A 20,002-nucleotide genomic window follows, 5' to 3' on the forward strand; every position below is an offset into this window, starting at 1 on the left:
CGCACATTTCTCTATCACCTGATTGATAGTGTGAATATGGTCTATTGTTGAGTAACCTTTACGGAATCCTACCCGGTCTTTTGCTTGACAGAAATCTAAGGTGTTCCTGATTCTATTTGCGAATACCTTAGTAAATAGCTTGTAGGCAACGGACAGTAAGCTGATCGGTCTATAATTTTTCAAGTGATTGGCGTCCCCTTTCTGATGGATTAAGATTATGTTGGCGTTCTTCCAAGATTCTGGTACGCTCGAGGTCATGAGGCATTGCGTATACAGGGTGGCCAGTTTCTCTGAACAATCTACCCACCATTCTTAAATAAATCTGCTGTTACCTGATCCTCCCCAGCTGCTTTCCCCCCTTTGCATAGCTCCCAAGGCTTTCTTTACTTCTTCCGGCGTTACCTGTGGGATTTCGAATTCCGCTAGACTATTCTCTCTTCCATTATCGTCGTGGGTGCCACTGGTACTGTATAAATATCTATAGAACTCCTCAGCCACTTGAACTATCTCATCCATATTAGTAATGATATTGACAGCTTTGTCTCGTAACGCGTACATCTGATTCTTGCCAATTCCTAGTTTCTTCATCACTGCTTTTAGGCTTCCTCCGTTTCTGAGAGCATGTTCAATTCTATCCATATTATACTTCCTTATGTCAGCTGTCTTACGTTTGTTGATTAACTGCACTGGCCGCAAAAAATGCACTGGCCGCACACATGTACTATAAATGTATTAGTGATTTTCAAAGCTAGGCATATAGAGGTAAGTTTAAAGAAAATTGAAATATAGCGTTTTACGTGCCAAAACTACTTTTTCATTAAGAGGCACGCCATAGTGGAGGACTCCGGAAACTTTGAGCCCCTGGGGTTCTTTAACGCGCACCTAAATCTAAGTACACGGGTGTTTTCGCATTTCACCCCCATCGAAATGCGGCCGCCGTGATGCAGGCAAGTTTACTTCTTTCATAGTAACAGAACACAGAAGCTCCATTAACTGTACATATTATACCTATCCCCAATAAAGTTGCAATTAGCTTTTGTGAATGAACAGACAAATTTTTATAACATGTGCCAGTACATCAGTTCCTATTGCTAGAAACAATCCACTGATTCACATTTTTCGCAGCGCCACTTCATTAATGTGCATGTTTCTTTAATAATGTAATTGTAAGCAATTGTTTACGTCATTTTTATTCATGCGCACACTTCAGAGACCCCCCGGAATATGTGCACAATTTCAAAAATCAAACACGGCCGTCTGCAACCATCATTTATTGGTAGCTATTCAAAATGGGAAAGCACTCTCGAAGGGTCAGGAAGCGGCCATCGACGCCTTCTCGGTAGCAGCCCCTGACGCAGTAGCAGTTGGTCTCGTCATTCCATTGACAGTACCTCTCGTCAGAATACTTGCAGGCGCAAAGCACGCAAGGGTCTCGATATTTGTTCAACCAAGCTGAAAGTACAAACCAGGAGCTAAAGAAAATATCATGTCCTATTTACCAGTTTATGTTAGCGAATTGAAACATCGTTCTCTTCGCTGCGCTATGCTGTTAAAGAAAGGGCAAAGAGAAACTGGCTCATATTTGCCAGTGTTGGGGTTTCATTTTTGTTCTTTGTGTAATTGCATATCTCAGCCAACAGAACAATCTCATACCAACTAACCATGGTCGAAGCCTTATTGGATTGAAGTAACATTTTGGTTGCAGCCCAGACATTGATAGAAAAAAAAAGAATGTAGTCGCAGCAGTATTAGATGAGAGCGAATCGTAGAATACATACATGCGCCAGATGTATTGCAAGTACACGTTTTGAGCACCTTAGAACGCTTGCTCTACAGACGCAAAAATAATATTGTTATCAGCCAAATTGTTCTCCAGCGCAGTGCAAGAAAATAGCTGAGACGAAATTATCAATGCGACCCTATTTTTCAAGTTTCTATCGAGTGCACTATAATAAAACACATAAGTAATGAACTTATCATTAGTTTTCTCGTTGAGTATAATATGTAGACAAGAAGACAGCTCGGATTAAGAGCCGCCTTTACAAGGACTACTTGAAGCAATGCGCCATTTCATCGATAAATTCAATATTAACAACGCATGAGACGCAATTCTGTGAATTGTGTATGAAAAAAAAAGAAGTTACTCTTCAACCCAGAGGGTAATAGAACGGGCGTAGATATCTTTCTAGCCACTCCAAATTGATTATGATGAACAAGCTTTCTTCCTAAAAATTCTATGTTCAATAAAAATCCGTTGCTCGCCTTTCTGGTATTTCGAATTGACATAGAAATCTCGCAATAAAATATGTGACGTACGAAAAAACCAATTTCACTAATGAGCAACAGATTAAATGGAGGCCTTCCTAGAAAGTAGTTGCCTGGTGCAAACACAGACAAATGGATTTCACGTACCAGAAAACCGTCTTCACGGGAATAGCAATGCAGAAAAGAAACATTTTTCGGGTTATCTTGCTAACACTAACTTTCTTTATGGCGTTATACGATATATATAATTTGTACTGTATATATTGTCACGACATCAAAAACACAGGATGGAGGACCAGGGTGCGAGAAACAAAACCAGCTCTACATTTAGGGACCACAAGAGCTGACGCGCCAACTTCGTATTCTTTGCTAAAAGTAGCGTGGTCGCTGTTCGTGTCCCTCAATTCGTTTTCTTCTGTGGTTTTGTTATCCTTTAGTCATCACAATATAAGCTACTGCTCAGAGAAAACATTCCGTTATAGTCACAGCTTAATTTCTTCGTAAGCCTATGAAGCTTTTCTGGACATCAGGGTTTAGTTCGCGTTAATTCCATCCCGTGGCGTATTGACCTTAAACTTTTCAAACTTCCCGCGTTGCCGCAGGGATGAAATCAACAATATAAAATTAAAGCAATTAAAAGCTATCCCTGTGCACTGAACTTCACCACAAGGCCTGTCTTGCCAGCGTTATCAGTGTTCTAGAGAAAGCGCAGCCGCTCGTCAGCTGGAAAGGACTTATCATCCTTCGAGCCTTTAGTCGCGACGAGCGATGATTGATTCTGGCCTTTTGACAGCCTTTCCTAAAGGCAGCCATGTTTTCTTTTTCTTCATGCTACAGATTAAACTGGCCAGGGTAATCATTGGAAGCTGTTGCTGGCAGCTTTTGTTGGGTCGGCACATATTCTTGTCTTCCGAACACCGCACAGCGTATACGAGGAAAGCCCTTGTGGGTGGATTTTGATTTTCACTTATCAGTTTCGTTAAGTCGTCTCCAAATACTTTGGTATCCGCACTCATGGGCTACTGCCGCAGCTGGAAATCGAGATGTGCTTAACCCTTTCAGCCCTGGCGTCGTCAAATGACGACAGGACTTGCAATCGGAATTTTCAGCATGAAAAAAGAACCGAAACTGCTTGTATTTTCCCCCACTCGTACTATTGGAAGTACTAGTGCCATCGCCATGGTTAGTCACGTGACTCTGCGGAGCCGTGTCGAACGAGGAAGAAGAAATGACAACAATCAACATGGCAGACACGCCGTCAGGTACGTGCGCTCTTTTTTAATTTTCAATTGAATACCCCCTGCGTAGTTTACGTTGCGATTTTTTATATAGTCTCTAAACAGATTGCAGAGAACGCATGTGCTTGAATAAGCATCATTGCATGGTGATATTACTTGTAAGAAGATGTTTTTTCCGTGTGCGGTTTTGACGAGAGCAGGGCTTTGTGGTTGTGTATGGCGTGCCGTCGGTTTGCCATCCGTCCGATTTCAGTGCGTGTTTTTTTTTCTTTTTTCAGGCACGCCTATACCGTGTATACCGACAGATACATTCTATTCCCGCCAGGACTTGCGTTCTAGGCATCTGGAAGAATGCACGGATGCAATTTTCCGTGAGCTTGATAATGGAAACTTGTCTGATGTGGAGGGAGAAATCGACGGATCTTCCGACAGCGGTGACGAGTTTGAGCAGCCTGAGCCAGAACAGGCAGAAAGCGAGGATGAAAGCTCGGACGATGATTGCCAACCATCGACAGCTGCATGGACAAGGAAGAAGTTCATAAAACCGGACACAACTTTTCAGTGCGAAGAATTTGCTTCAGTGAATGCAGATGAAGAAATGCACTCACCGTGGGGGTATTTCTGTCGCTACATTCCGAAGAGCGTATTCATTGAACTAGCCGAAAAGACTAACCAGTATTCGGTACTGCAAGAAGGCAAATCGGTAAATACAAACGAGCAAGAGATCCGACAACTCTTTGCACTTCACCTCATCATGGGCGTCATGCGATACCCAAGGCTGCGGTTATATTGGAAGCCGGAAATGAAGACTAGGCTGGTTGCATCTACCGTGCTCTCACGGAACCGCTTTGAAAAGCTGAGACACAATCTCCACATTGTTGACGTGTCTCGGCCTGACCCTGATGATCGCCTCTGGAAGGTAAGACCTCTTCTTGATAAATTCGAAGAAAGGTGTCAGGCACTGCATGTGGAGGAGCGATTGTGTATCGACGAACAAATTGTTCCCTTCAAAGGAAAGCTGGATATCAAGCAGTACGTGAAAGGGAAGCCACACACCTGGGGTATAAAAATCTTCATGCTTTGTGGAGAGTCTGGCATTGTGTATTCTTCGCTGCTGTATCAGGGGTCAACGACACGGTTAGAAGAAAGTCTCAAGCAACAATATGGTGTGACAGGTGCTAAGCTGGCTTATCGAATTCCCTGCGACAAGGGACACAAACTATATTTTGACAATTATTTTACATCGCTACCTCTTCTGCGCGCGCTGCTACACAAGAAAATATTTGCGGCAGGAACTATTCGAACCAACCGGTGTGAAAAATGCCCATTGGAGTCAGAGAACATTCTAAAGAAAAAAGGCCGCGGAACTTCTGCTTCCATGGTCAGCAAGGACGGAAAAGTAGCTGTCACGCGATGGTATGACAACAAAGCTGTGACCATGGCATCGAACTTTGTGGCCATTGATGACGAGGACAACGCCAAGTGGTGGAGCAAGACGGATAAGGGCTACATTGAAGTGAAACGCCCAGCTGTTGTAAGGATGTACAACAGCAGCATGGGTGGAGTCGATAAAACCGACTTCCTTGTAGCGCTCTACCGTACGAAGATTCGGTCACGAAAGTGGACGCTGAGGATGATATTTCACGTTATCAATGCCTCGGTTGTGAACGCATGGCTGGAGTATAGACGTGATGCATCTGCACAAGGGCTGATCCCTGCCAAGCAACTGGACTTACTTGACTTCACCCTCCATATTAGCGAAGCACTCGCACGAGCCGACAGCCTGCCAAAGATGCAAAAGCGAGGAAGGCCGTCACTCTCCCCTCTGGTGACTTCGAAAAAAGCAAGATATGCTGAAAATCGGCCTGTACAAGACGTAAGGTTTGATAATGTGGGACACTGGCCTCTTCGTACCGACAGCAGGGAACAGCGTTGTAAGCTCGAGGGATGCACAGGACAAACCCGTATCATGTGCGAAAAATGCAACGTTCACCTGTGTCTTGCAAAGGCTCGAAACTGCTTCAGAGGCTTCCACATGAACACTTAGTGATGTTTGTGTTTGCCATGACTGTGTTTTCCATCTCTGAATAAATTAGCTTTTCACTGCCTTTCGCAACCACTGAGCCCTGATGTGCGGTTTTGACGACATGATTGTAAACCGGTAAATAATAACACAAATGACTTATTTTTTGCTCAGGCATGATTCTAGAGTCCTTATGGTGCAAAATATGCACAGCAAAAAAATATATGCAAATAATAGAAAATCCAGGGCTGAAAGGGCTAAGTATGCAGATGGCTACATAGATAAGTTTATTTTGCACCATGAGGCTCAAAGCCGCGCAGAACGATTGGGCAAATGGTCTGTGTCATCGTCCGTTACCTTGCTATAGCCGCACTGTTCGAAATATTACGTCATATTTACTGGCCACCGGCCTAGGAACACCTTCGGCTATGACATATATAGTATTGTAGTTTTCAACGTAGTTTCCTGTCACAGTTATGCACGTGCGTGACGGAAGACCGCTATTTAAAGTTATTGCGCTATAATACGTGCGAGATTCATCTGTTCTACATATCGTCTACCATGTTGTAGTTCCGCTTTTCTCACATAGCCGCAAATTATACTAGCAGATCTAGAACTTCAAAGAGGCTACCCACATAATAAAAAGACTTTGCGCACAACTCGTCGCACTTATTTGCATTCAGGAGTTTTGCGAACATCAAGGACATCAATACCGTTGGAAGTTAGAGGAAGGTGGCAGCAGGCACGTGAGACAATTTGTTTGCATCCTCATTGTGCGCGAATCGGTATTAGCCGTCGAAGAATGACGCCGTAGGGTGCACTGTATTTCATGTGATGTAGTCCGTGCCCCGAATTTCAGGCCTGGCTCACCCTGTAACGACTGAGTACCAGGCATCTGCTTAATGTGCAGTCGCCTCACTGTTACCAGGCGCTGGCGTCAGCCAGAGGACCTACTTTAGTTATATTCAACACTTACGGACATTCTCGCTCTATTTCGCACCATTGGGTTTGAGCTCAACTCCTTCAACAGCCAATTTGTTGGTCCCAAAAGTTAGCCATCATGTCAACGTGATGGCATTTATCCTTTAGTTATATTTTATATTCAAGTTAGTGCTGCCTTGAAATTTCCAGGGCTTTCACCTTTCCCAAGATAGCTAGGTTATTGTGGGCCTCTGTTCTTATTTTGGGGGATTTTCGATAGACGCTGAACCTATAGCACGGCCTCCTGACCATGTTGGTTAGAAAGTCATTTTATTCTCGTGAGGCCAAGCTTGTGCCTTCTTGCCGTTCATAAACTCCTGATTTCACTATCAATTGTCACCAATTTTGAGGAGTGTAATCCCACAGAACTCGGCAGTGACGTAACGGCCATAGGATTGAACCATCTAAATTAATTTTACCCTGAACCCGACAGCCACATTTACCCACTTCGAATTGTGTAGAACTCTCCAGGGAGCTCTACACAATTCGCGTCGCGCATAGATGGAGTTAGATTACACATGGATCAGTGACAACGGACTGCGCATAGAGCCATTGATAACATTCGCGAAACTTCCGATACATACACGGGCTACCTGCGCTGAGCGATAACATCTGTGAGACGCTGAAGCACGATCCCCCGATAGAGCGGAACAAGAACAAGTGTCAATATAAGTTCCGAGTCTAACAAATTATGCGAATCCCACGCATTGTGGGAATCGATGTAAGCAAAGCTTTCTGCAATGTTTGCTTTGGTTGACAATAATTTGTGGTGATGCTGACAGCGAATGATCAATATCTTCAGCGTTCAGTGCAATTAGAGAGTAGTGAGTTCATGGCAAATGTTACTTTGTCTGCACCAATGCTGTCTGTCTGCATAGTACACAGAACGTACGGCGAGACATCTATGCCTGAGGCGTTGTTGTGCACCATCGTTCAGAACCTATGAGCGGGCTGAGCATTGTCACTGCTTCACATGGCGCATCGCAGAGCGGCAGAAGTGTTGGGCGCATAATGCGAGTGTGTGTGCCAAACCACAATCGGATCATGAGGTACGCCATAGTGATGGATCTTGGTTTAATTTTGATGCCCTGGTGTGAATTAACTTGCGCCTAAATTTAAGTGTACGGCCGCTTTTGCATTTAGTTCCCATGGAAATGTGGCTGCCGCGGTGGGGATCGAATTCGCAACAATGAGCAATGCTATAGCCTCATATCCACCGCGCCGGGCACAAAAGTGTTGATTTTGACGAGTGCCTGCTTCCATATCCCACTTAGGCTCTGCGGTGATATCTTTGCATCTGCACGCCCTTTGTCAGTTGTCTGCTTGACGAATTTGAATGGTGTTTATTTTTCAGAAATCAGAGAAACGACAGTAGCGTACCTTCTATTTGTCCGCAACTGTTCTCCTGTCTATAGTAGCAGCCTTTCCTTATCTTCACTTCCCTTACATCTCCTTTTCCCTCTCCCGACTTTCCCCACTCTATGAGAACTAAGAGCGAGGAGTGGCAAGTCTGTTATTCACCCGTTTCGCGGCTGCGCCTTTTCTACCCATTCTCTTCCTGATCCGCCTGCCCCCTCTCTACCATTCTATCTACGTCTCCTCAGGACTTGCACATTAATAAAAGGACGAACACTGCAGTTTGTGCAGTTTATTTGCGGGGTGACGGATAATTACAGCTGTCGAGCGGCTAATCTGACGACACCTAGGGAGCTCGAGAGGGCATTGTGCACATGCGACGTGATGGCAAGGTCCAAACTAGTTTTTCGTGTCACCTTTCCTCTCCGCCAGGCTCCTTTAATGTGAGGCAAGAGTAGCAGTAGAAAACAAGGAGTCAAAGTTCGGTTTTAGAAAATTGTATTTATTGGTTGGCGTTCAGCCGCATGTCGTTATCGCAGCCGCCTGTGTTGTCTTTAGGTGTCTTCCTTTTGTGTGTGTTCAATAGCGACAAAAAAAAAAGCATGTGTTTTAGCAAGCACCAACTAGGCCAAGAAGCAGTTCTGTCGTTATGGTGTCATCGCGTCTTTTGCGGGATTTCATCACTGCCGGAGCCAATTACCGACTTGTCCACTACACTTCCTGCCTTCGGGAGTAAACTTATTCACAAACTTACAAGAATGTCTTTTGTTCAGCCGGTTAATTTTTGCGTCCACTACAGTTATACTGTGGAGGCCGGAGCTTCCCTTTTTATTACACTGTACTAATATTGAACTTGTTTTCAAATCATATTGTCTAATAATGATGTATTCGTGATATCATTATCATACGTAATCTACCCATAGTGCTTCGACACCCACAAATGAAATACGTTCTCTTTTCGACTGAGAAGCTTCTCCGTTGTGATGCAAATAAACATAACTTGAACTCCTTTTCTCAGAAATCAACGCTAAATAAAACGCTGACGTCATCCTGAAGAAATCAACACGCGCCCTAGTACTCATCTTCCCATGCCCCTATTCGCAAGCTTATTTCTTGTTTCTCAAGACGTGAACTTGTTCCGTTGAAACGCCCATCGGACGTCTCTGACGCATACCGAGAAATTCTGGACATACTTTCAGATTTCTTTTTTCGCCACTGCGTGGCGTATCAACCCTCATGAATTGAAATTCGCGCCACGACGTATTCCACGGCGCACAACTAAATAAAACACAATAAAAAGAAGCACACCATGAGCCCGCCTATGTATCAACCTTATCCCAAAGACAACCAGCTACTTGCTCGACGGGCAACGAATTTACAATTTTGCTAGACACCTGGCCAAACCGCTCGTCGGCGTTCCGGATGAGATGTCTAGCCGAGGTAACCTCTCCTATGAAGCTTCCCTTAATTTGTCTTAGTGGATTGTTTTTCTTATTCTTTGCGCATCACTGCGGCCGCGGACTTGCGCACAGAGAGCATTGTGTTTCGTGCGTTTCCAAGAGCCAGTGTGAGTCATTAAAAGAAAGCTTTAGGTCGGGCCTATCTAGGTTGACGGATGGTCAAATACATATAAAAATGCATAAATAATTTTATAAGAAATCCTGTAAATTGATCTGAATGGCAATTGATGAATTAACGATATAACGTTCAATCATAGTGATTGCTGCAAGATAATTTTGGTTTAGGCCACGTTATCTTTTACACGAATTGTCGGAAATCGGTAAATCTGAACAAAGAATAGAAGCGCGAAGTTTACAAATCTGTTACTTAGCATCAAAAACTAATATCGCATCTCTATACAGTGCACCCCTAGGAGCATCTCAATCGGACAAATTTCCTTTATGAATGTACGACTTTTGATTGAAAGGTTTGACGAATGCCATATTCAAAATTTAGTGGTGTGTTTTAGGGTGTCATATCATTTTTTCCAATTAAGTGCAACTTACATATCTGCGATATCATTTTGAGTTGCTGAGGTATACAGTTGTATACTTGAAGTATTGTTTTTTCAAATTATGCATATTTTCTGAATATATGTAAGAAGGCGCTAGCTAAATTAAAATTCGTTTCCTAATGTTTGTTTGGAGTTCCACATAATAATTAAATTACAAATGGGCTTTTATGTGCCAAAATCACGATCTGATTATGAGGCATAGCGTAGAAGGAGACTCCGGAATAATTTCGACCACCTGGGCTCCTTATGTGCGCGTAAATCTAAATATACTGGTGTTCTTGCATTCCATCTCTATCGAAATGCGGCCGCCGTGGATGGGATCTGACCCTGCGGCCTCGCACCTGGCAGCCCAACATCATACCTGCTAATCAGCCATGGCGCGGATATAGAGTTTATTTGAACTCGTACTTATATCCACAGAGACACGAACGAATGGCTCTGCCTTTATAGCATTATGGCTATTTGAAAGCGAAACCGACCCAAAAAAAGAACAAAAAAATGTAGGAGTCATTCCACTCTGGGAAGGTGGATGACCACCTAAGCTGTAGCACATCACACACGATTTGACACGAGGACTTTGTATTTATTTTCATCATTTGGTAATGGTAGTGACAATACCTTTGTAATTATAGCGATATATATCAATTGTTACGGTTACAACATTAGACAGGTTCTTGGCCAAAGTTAAATATGTACACGACCGTTGTTGCTTATATGAGTGACTTGGATTGGTTCACACTTCAAATCAAATTCTTGTTGCCCAAAGTCAACGAACCATTTCTTCTATGGTTCTGAAATGCTCAAATCGATGTCTCCGATGCTGATCACTGGGGTAGTGTCATCGTGTCTAATCCATGCAAAGTGCATAGTCACAAACTTCTACATATCACACTTGGGTGCACCTGATCAGAAGCCAACAAACACTGACACGAAGGACAACGTAGGGGAAATTACTTCCGCTTAATAAATAAAATAAAGAAACGATAAATTAATGAAAATGAAAGTGCACGAAAAAACAACTTGCCGCCAGTGGAGAACGATCCCACAACCTTCGCATTACGCGTGCGATGCTCTTCCAATTGAGCTCCCGCGGCACCGTTTCCCCATCCACTTTCTTGGGTATTTATGTTTCCTAGTAGAACCCTGCCAGTGTTAGCCAGCGCCACCACTCACAAACTTTGGCGGCGGATGAGGAACATCCTTTCTGCCGCAGGCGTCACGAGAACGTGATCTATTTGGGTGAAGGCGACTGGTCAATACACCCACACATGCTACCTGAAGGCGTGAATGTTGCCGGATCCGAGAGCCTCGTTATGTCATAAACGAGAAGAAAGGGGGTTAACCGAGGGGCCCGATATTTAGTAGTCATATCATAAGAAGTCAGCAAACACTGCACGAAGAACAACATAGGGGAAGTTACTTGTGCGTAATGAATGAAATAAGGAAACAATAAATAAACAATAAAGGGAGCGGATGCACATCACGTCGGCTCCGTATTCCACGAATGTTCTTCTAGCGCAAATCGCCAAAAAGCCACCCGCTATTGCACGCCAACGGACGCAGCTCGTTCCCAGGAACAAGTGGATACCGAAAACCAGGTGGGATTCCAATTTTTCAAGCCTCTACGACAATATTTTGGCCGGACCTCGTGGCGAGAGAGCCGCGAGGCCACGCGCCGGAGCTGGCTTCTTCAACAATTGCCGATCATTTTCTCAATGATGGAAGTCACCGTAGAGGGGCGCAGCATATCCCAGGAAGAAATGGATACAAGCAAGGGATGGAAGGAGGTCAGACACAGATCAGACCGGCGAACCTCCCAACATCGCGAGAGCACCTTGTCGCCGACGCGGCTCGACAAGCGCAACAATAACCCATGGAAAGGCAGGCTAGAGCACATACGCAAGGCAAGCAGAATGCCACATTTGCCAAGAGGGGATTACAAGATTGTGATCAGACCGCGTGGAGGACTCAAATTATCCGAGCACGGTATAGTTCCCCTCACAGCTGCGGTACAAGATGCGGCAGGTATTCCTCGAGACGAAAGGGAGGAGGACATTGTCTGCCCCAACAATTATCAAAATATCCTCATCGTCAGTACCTCGGATCAAGAGCGTGCAAACAAATATCAGGAAGTAGCACGTATCAAGATTCAAGACAAGTTTTACGAGACCAATGCTTACGAGACAGCGCCTGACATGACGGCCAAAGGAGTCATCAGAGGAATCCCACTCGACGAGGGCCCAAGAGACATCACAGAAGCGGTGGTTACGAGTAAAAACCCAACGGCGATAGCAGCAAAGAGACTCAGTAATACTACCACAGTGATTGTGCTCTTTGAAGGACACAAAGTGCCCACGTACGTCCGATACAGGGCAGCGCTACTCCCTTGCTCCCTGTACAGGAAACAAGTGGACTTCTGTCACCAATGCAACAGACTTGGACACAGAGGAGATGTATGTCCCAACCCTGACAACAAGATTTGTGCGGGATGTGGAACACCAAACCCAGATAAAGACCACAGGTGCCAACCTAAATGTCAGTTATGCGGCGAGGACCATCCGACCGCAGACAAGACGTGCAAAGCCAAATTCAAAAAGCCCTTCATCGTTAAACAGAGACAATGGCACAGACTGCAACGAGAACGACAAGAAGATCATGAAGACGCTATCTCAAGAGAAGACAGAGCAGAGTCTCGCGGAACGCCTGGCCTCCTAAACGCCAGGGAACGACGCTCCAGATCGATAACAAGGTCTCCATCCACCACCAGATCCTTATCCCGGTCCGGCTCCAGGACACCGGGGACACGATCCAGATCCAGGTCCAGAACTAGGCCATCCTCTTCAGCAAACCAGACTAACACGGTGAGCTGGGCAGACGTGGTCGACGGCGTGCGCCCGAAGGCTGGTGGGGAGACTGCCATTAATAACGAGATCAAGCAACTAAAACACGAGAACGCGCAGTTGAGGATTTTGCTAGCACGTATGAGCGATGAATTCAAAAATCTCAAGGAAGGAAAAAACCAAACAAATCCTGTAACTTCCACTCCACACGCGAGCACGAAAGAGCCATTTGAAATCCCGGACAATAAGATGTACGAAGGGGATGAGCCCCCTCCACTCAAACGCAAGGCCCAAGCCATCAGTGATAAACAAGATAACGCTGTGGTAGATAAAGCATTAGCCGATATTCAAAAGAGCCTAGCAGAAATACAAAAGTCAAATGAAAAACGGGACGAAATGATGAATGAAATGGCTAAGGCAATAGCAGCAATTATGAGTAGATTAGACATCCTAGAGGCAAACCAGTCACCAGGTAATGGACTCCCCTCTGTTGCGTCAGAAGCACCACAATCCTTACCCACTTCACAACCACCTAATTATATAAGATCAGCTTCTCTCCAACCTCCCGTCTCCCTCCCATGGTCGCACCCGAAATGAGGCGCGCTGAAGATGGGTTCAGGATATGGCAGTGGAATTGTAGAAGTGACGAAAACAAAAAGTCAGTTTTGCAGCAGTATTTGAAAGACAAGGATACACCGGACATCATAATTCTGCAGGAAACACACGGGATTGCAAAGCTAGCAGGATACAGATCTTTTGGCTATGCCGAAGGGGACACCAGGGCATTAACTACGCTGGTAACAAGAAACATAACTTGCATGCAGCACAACACAGGCATAACGCACATTGACAATATTCTATTGGAACTCATCCCACAAAAAAAGACAGGACGTAGCTTATTTATTCTCAACATTTATAGTAACCCCATACTACATAAACACAAATTCAAGAACCTATTCCAGAAAACACTCAGACTTGCTGGAGAAAATCCGGTAGTTATAGGAGGAGACTTTAAGGCCCCACACACCACGTGGGGATACTTATATACCAGAGCAAAAGGAAGGGACTTATGGAACGACTCGCAAGAATTAGGCCTCACGCTTGTCACAGACCCCGCCACTCCAACCAGAGTAGGCACGGCGCTAAACAGGGACACAACCCCAGACCTAACCTTTACCAAGAATATTGAAAAGGCGACGTGGCACAACACACTGGAAGATTTGGGTAGTGACCACCGCATATTGGAGTTACACGTCAGAGAAGGGCCGAATAGACCCAAGGAACGACAGATCAAATTAGTAGACTGGGAACTATTTCGTAGAACGCGAGAGAGGACACATCAACGATGAATCGCAGACATAGAATAATGGACTAAGGAGCTCAGTGATGACGTCAAAGCTGCCACAAAAATAGCACCACCTGAATCTAACTTGGATAAATGCGACAGCAGACTTCTCCACATGTGGGAAGCTAAGCAGTCGCTTCAGAATAGACTTAGCGGTCAGAAGCATAACAGAAAGTTAAGAAAGCGCATAGCGCTCCTCAACAAAAAAATAGAAGAACATGCTAAGCAATTGACCAAACAACAATGGGACGAGATATGTAATTTCATGGACGGACAATTAAGCACCGGCAAAACCTGGCACATGCTCAGGTTCCTGCTTGACCATGACAATAACAAGAAAAATCACATGCAAGCCACTAATAAGTTAATACACGCATATGAGGGTACAGAAGAGGAATTTCTCAATGAATTACAGCAGAAATACTTATAACAGGCACCCCCTTGCATCTATCCTAGCTACAACGGGAATACAAACGCAAAATTAGACAAGGAACTCACGGAGGCAGAAATCCGCGCGGCCCTCCAAAAGTTAAACACCAAATCCGCCCCAGGCCCGGACGGTATAACCAACAAGACTCTCAGGAACCTGGATGATGAATCGATAACCAAACTAACAGAATACATAAACGAGTGTTGGGTAAAGGGAGAAGTGCCAGCTCAATGGAAGAAAGCGACGATAACGCTTATTCCAAAACCTGGTAAGAAGCTTGAGATAGACAACCTCAGACCAATCTCCCTAACATCCTGCGTCGGAAAATTAATGGAACATGTAATTTTAAACAGAGTAGACAACTTCTTAGAGGATAATACCATATACCCAGATACAATGATAGGATTTCGCAAAAATCTTTCGACACAAGATGCGATGCTCCAACTTAAGCATCAGATAATCGATTATAACACGCGCTCGACAAGGGCCATCTTGGGCCTTGATCTTAAAAAAGCTTTCGATAATGCCAACCACGCAACCATATTGGAAAACATCGAACGAATAGGACTAGGGCAACAGACGTATAACTACATCAAGAGCTTCCTATCAGATAGGAAAGCAGTCATCTCCGTCGGAGGGCTCAAGTCGCCCGAGATCGACATAGGGGGGGCCGGCACGCCGTAAGGCGCTGTCATCTCGCCGATGCTGTTTAATCTCGTCGTGATGGGACTCCCCGAAAAATTAAATCACATAGAGTCCCTGAATCACACAATCTACGCGGACAATATTACTATCTGGACCTGTGATGGCAGCGACGGGTCAATAGAACAACGACTCCAGACAGCAATTAACACAGTAGAGGAACACCTCATAGGAACAGGCCTCACATGCTCTGCAGAGAAATCTGAACTTCTATTGTACCGCCCCACACTTAGAGGCAGGCCTCCCAAAGGATACGACAGAAACAAGGCTCATGAGGAAATCAAGCTACACACCAAGAACGGGCGGAATATCCCAATAGTCACCCAGCTCAAAGTGCTGGGTCTGGTAATCGAGAACAAAGGCACAAATAGGGAAACCGTAAAGAAGTTAGACGCAAAGGTAACTAACACTATGAGATTAATCAAACGAATTACTAACAAGCACCAAGGTATGAAGGAAGAAAGTATCATACGGCTGATACAATCATTCGTAATCAGTCAGATCACATACATAGCAGCCTTCCACAATTGGTTTGCAGCTGAAAAGCATAAAATTAACAAGATGATAAAAAAAGCATACAAACTAGCTCTAGGGGTTCCCATCAGTACGAGCACGGATCTCTTGCTAAAGTTAGGACTCCACAACACACTGGACGAACTCATGGAAGCACAACAAACATCTCAAGCAGAACGACTCACCAAAACCAAAACGGGACGGCATATACTAAGCAAACTAGGAATGAATTATCACAATCTATACGGGGAAAAGAGCACGATAACGAGAGAAATTCGTGACAAACTCCGAGTACCAAATATACCCAAGAACATGCATCCATGTTACAACGACGGCAGACGCAAGAGTAGAGCAGAGAAAATTATCCGAAGCTTTGGGTCAGACGACAGAGCAACCTTCGTAGACGCGGCTAAATACCCAGACAGAAATAGCTATGTAGCAGTAATCGTAGATCACACTCAAAAATCCCTTACAAGCGTATCAGTTAATACCAAACATTCCGAGACCGCAGAGGAGGTAGCCATTGCACTAGTATTGATCTCCACGAATGCTCGGTACATCATTAGCGATTCTCAAGCGGCCATTAGTACAATGAAGCAAAGTTCTCCAATGCAGAGAAGAACGGCAGGCAATTGATCTGGTTCCCAGCGCATACGACTCCAGACATTCCCGCAGTCAACCTCAACGACGTAGCACACCGCGAAGCTCGAGGTCTTACTCGCCGAGCTGAGCAAAGAGTGACTTCCATCGGTCAGGAGAACGCGGAGGAGGAAATCTGGAGAGAAAAAGATGTATTAACAAGATTTAGTGATATTACCAAATTCTATCAAAATTGGAGGCGGGTATTACCACCGCCTCACACTAAACTGAACAGAGCTGAGTCCGTTACTTGGAGGCGACTACAAACAGAAACTTATACGAGTCCCGTGCAACTCAAAACTTTCTACCCCGATATATACGAGAGCGATATGTGCAAGCTATGCAAGTCTGTTAGAGCCACCCTTCAACACATGTTGTGGGGATGTGAAATATACCAAAATAAAATGGCAGTCTCCCCAGAAAATCTACGGGCGCGGTGGTCGGCCGTGCTGCTCAGCTCAGAACTCCAAGACCAACTTTGGGCCATCCAGCGAGCCAAGGAAGCCGCACGGGAGCAGCAGCTCCCAGTGGCCATCTAGGCGGCCCCAGGTCCGGGCCTCCCTATCGCCGGATTCCAAATAAAGTTATCACACACACACACACACACAGGTGGGGAACGATCCCACAACAATCGCATTACGCGCGTGATGCTCTACCAATTGAGCTACCACGGTGCCATTTCCCCATTTACTTTTCCATTTTCTCACAGTAACGAATTAGTTAGACCAGCATTTCATGTGTTAATGTAGCCCTGTAGTCCAGAGGCCACTTCCATTATGGCCACTGTGTCGGAACTCATATATCACGCGACCGTACGTATGTCAGCATCAATTGCCGCAATATCGCGGACTTTTCTTCTTTAGATCTTAATAGCAGACAACCAAAACGCATGCCAATGACCCCCCCCCCCCCCCCCCCGAAAGCACTTATCCTATAATTTCAGCACGTATTGTTCCAAGGCACACATCCGCGCTGCTCCGTCTGTTACAACGTACTACAATATTTATCCAATGCCTTTTGCCAGGCAGCTGTTTTTATTTCTAATGACGCCAGGAAACGGAGCCTGATGCCGCCAACGCTAAAAAATCTAATCGGGATCGCGCACCTTGTTTTTGCAGACTTTGTTCAATGTACCGTGGTGCTGGCGTGCTTCTTGTATGATGTAGCAAAATCCATTGTAAAAGCCAAAATGCATAATTGAGCACATTTTTAAGCGAACGAACTTGATTTGTGCCAGAAGAACTTGTTCAGGCTTTTACATTTCCTTTATAAGAAGCACCATCAGTAAGCCAGATGGATTTAGTGCACCGAACAAAAATATAACATCAATATAAATCTTGGTGGCATCATTGTATTATACGAGTGTCCACATTGGTACGTAGTAAATTGAGCAGCGGTGCGGGTTTATTAGCGAAGCAACGTTAATTACAATTGCAAAGTTAATATTAGGTGCGGAAAGCAAGTGAGTAGTTTGGAGCCCGTCCTCGAGATTAACTAGCCAAGCGGTGAAATTTTTAATAAACATGCTGCTGTGTAAGGTATGTGAACAAATATTTTCCCATGAAACGTTTTCTTAAAGCGTAACTGTCGGAGAAAGAAAAACGTCTGATCTGAACACGCCTAGGCATTTATGATATTGTGCTCAATGGTGACGCTCCCCGAGCATGTTCCTTGCGGCCAGTCCACTCGCCATTTTGTTCGCTTTTTTTTGTTCGTTCAAACGCAAGCAGTTTTTGAAAGCTTGCTTTGCCACAGAAATGATACAGGATGCAATGATGGTGCAGATTTAAATCGTCACTGCCCTTAAGGCATCCCGCTTCCCCTGAGGCAAGAAAGATAAAGAAGGTGAACAGCTAGGTGAGCTGTGCCAACGGTGATGGTGTCATCGTGACAAAATCTGGGGCGGCGATCTTGATGTATCAGGTGCTTTTTTGTGTCAGTTTCACTTTCAGGAAAAAATATTGGTACAAATGCAGTGTCATCTGTTCTTCTCTCGCGAATTTTATCATTGGTTTAAAAGATGCATCCAATTTGTCTCCGAGATCAGGTGCAAGCAAGGAAATGCCTGCTCGCTCACGCACGCATATACAAACACACTCTCTCACACACACGCACACAGGCGCACAAATAACACGCATGTTCGCCCCATACACATTTACACGTCCATGCACGCACACACAAACATGCATACGCAAGCGCACGCGTAGACGTACACGCAGCTTCAAATACGGGGACACAAACGCGCGCGCATTTGCAAATGGAAGTACGTACGCACGCACGCTCAAGACGTACGCGCGCATTTACACTTCCTCGCCTGCCTCCTTCCTTTCAAAAAGCTCAGCGTGCAAACACTCAAAATGATATTCGCTCTGCCAGTACCGCTCCAATACCAGCTGTAATAAATCGCTTTGCGGTTCAAATTTGGCGCTTCTTGGTGATGACGATGATGGTGATGATAGTGATTTATTGGAGTTCTCTTTGAAACGGGGTGGTGACAAGCAGTCGAATAGCCTGCTTGATTTACTCATGTTTGCTATAGATGTTTTTCATTTGAACTTTTTCTATACATCTGCTTAATATTTTTCCCCGACACCTTCTCTATCTTGTAACGCTATCTAGCCTAGGCCTGCAGCGGATCTGGTCGTATCAACCTCTTCTCTGCTTTTTTGTCAGCCATACTCGAACGTCTCTTCCATATCTCGACCGCTGACCGGGTGATGCTCCCGTCCACTTTAAATCTAAGTACTTCTGGAAGGTGTACGATAGCTACGGTTCTCACTAGGTGAATCCCTTGGTATTCCATAAGGATGCGCTGAGTGGTCTCGAGCTTTTCGCTGTAGCGTACACACGCCCCATCTTTTTGCGAATATTAGCTCCGGTATGATTTTGTTCTTAGGCAACGCCCTGCATCCTCACATATCAAGGCACTGCGCTTTGTTGCACGACGACCTGGCTGTTCTCTTTGTTTCCCTCCTTTTTCTGCTCGTGGCGGTGATGCCAGTCTGAGGTTCCCCTGGGGCCCTACTCCATTACTATTTACCCTAGCCTCCTGAGTTCTCGTGTCCCCCTCCCAAATTAAAAGGAAACGCGTGAGCACCAAGTCGCCAGCCCACTTCTCGTCCAAACCTGTCATTGAAGTAGAATCCATCTCGTTGAAAGCCGCCATACCTTCTCACTTACCTGTTTACTTCCACAACCTCGATACCTTTCTCTCAGCTAACATTCCATATAGCCTAGTTAGCGGCCGAAACCGCTCTTTGTAGATTAGTGCCACGTAAAGGTACTTCCGGCAATGTGCACAACACAATCTGCACCCAAGAGGACATCTCGCGTAAATACCTACACCATTCGCGAAACGATTGCTTAATCCTGCCTCTTTTTTGCTTAGTACGTCATGTGGGCCATCCACTTCTAATATACGGTCATACGGCCATCCCTGTCCATTCTTCGTGAAACTTTCTTTAGCTCGGTCTTTGTCAGAGTCCTATGACCACCCTGTGAATGTCCCTACAGCTACTCCTTTGTTGCCTTTCACCATCTGCACAGTCACCTCTCAGCACCCAGTCATATTTGAGTGGATCACCGGCGATTTTCACGCTATCTTTCACTCACTTTCTCTCGTTTTACATGTTATTGCCTCCATTTGTCATCATTTT

General features: G+C 45.0%; 1 protein-coding gene across 1 annotated transcript in view; it reads right to left on the reverse strand.

Annotated features, from left to right (window-relative positions):
• Positions 1–1,261: 1,261 nt before the first annotated feature.
• Positions 1,262–20,002, reverse strand: part of LOC142591299 (uncharacterized) — a 133,554-nt gene continuing 114,813 nt past the window's right edge. Inside the window, exon 4 of the mRNA XM_075703629.1 lies at positions 1,262–1,452. The gene's annotated coding sequence lies outside the window, so the exon portion shown is untranslated. The remainder of the gene's footprint in view (positions 1,453–20,002) is intronic.

The sequence above is a fragment of the Dermacentor variabilis genome, chromosome 8 (assembly GCF_050947875.1).
Source record: "Dermacentor variabilis isolate Ectoservices chromosome 8, ASM5094787v1, whole genome shotgun sequence".
NCBI lineage: Eukaryota > Metazoa > Arthropoda > Arachnida > Ixodida > Ixodidae > Dermacentor > Dermacentor variabilis.